Below are 1109 nucleotides of genomic sequence, written 5' to 3' on the forward strand. Positions count from 1 at the left end.
GAAGTGTCTGGCATCAGGTGGGAAGCGAGGTGGGAAGTTTAGGGTCAGCTATGTTTCAGGCAGAGTAGTTTGGCAGGTGGGGGTGCAGCGAGTAGATGGGAAGTTCAGAGCAGACAGGTTGAGGAGCAGGGTAGACTTCAGAGGTCCAGCAGATGTGGTCCACCTGGCCAGGGCACTTTGACCAGCTCTAGAAATGCTGCTAGACTCTGCCATGCTGAACAGAAACCCTGCTGCCAAGGACAGTGTGCTATTGAGTCACAATAAAACAGTCATGAAGTGACTGGGTGGAAATTTTAGAGATGAACTGACCTGTGATCTTCAAGTCCCAGCAATAACACCCAGCAATAACTGAGCAATAACAATGCTCAGTCTCTCCTGAGACCCCTCACCACCTCCACTTTATTGAGAGTGACCACAGTAGAGTTTTCTTCCAGAATATCGTACAACTATCATTGGTAGAAGGCAAAAGAGAAAACAATTTACAGCATGATTTTTTATTCATTCTCCTTTAATGAAGCTCAATGCTGCTTCCTCAACATCTGTCTAATTGATTTGGAGTTTACCTACCATACTTGACCCTTGGATATTCATAACTAAACCAAAACAGCAGACAGTTAATTTGATCTCGTAACATCCAGGGATCAGGTGTGGTGTCCCTTTGCATCACTGAAGAAACATTTGGGAAGCTGTTCCCGGAATCCAGTGTGATTCTTCTGGATTGTTATGGGGAAAATAGTGAGCATGTATCAACCAACAGGTCCCCAAGCTTGGACGTGGTTTGATTGCTGCTGTTTGTCCCCAGGCCTTCCTATATGCTGGGAGGGTCACATCTCTTACAGTGGTCCTTGCCCAGGCATTGATGGGGGCAGGTGGATCCCAGCTGATCCCATGTCATCATTAATGTTCCAGGGACACTTGAAGTCAGGGGAGGGCTTCCAAGTAAATTTCAGCCCCAGGGAGACACCAGTGGCCCCTCTCTGGACCCCAGCTCATGGCTCTTTGTCACCTGCTGGTCCAGGTCAAGGCCCACACCCCTGTGCCTGAAACCACAGTGCTAAACCTGTGACTGCTTTCCTCCTGTGCACATCCCTGGGCTCATGTAACCCTTG

This window comes from Sciurus carolinensis, unplaced genomic scaffold, assembly GCF_902686445.1.
Source record: "Sciurus carolinensis unplaced genomic scaffold, mSciCar1.2, whole genome shotgun sequence".
In the NCBI taxonomy this organism is placed as follows: domain Eukaryota; kingdom Metazoa; phylum Chordata; class Mammalia; order Rodentia; family Sciuridae; genus Sciurus; species Sciurus carolinensis.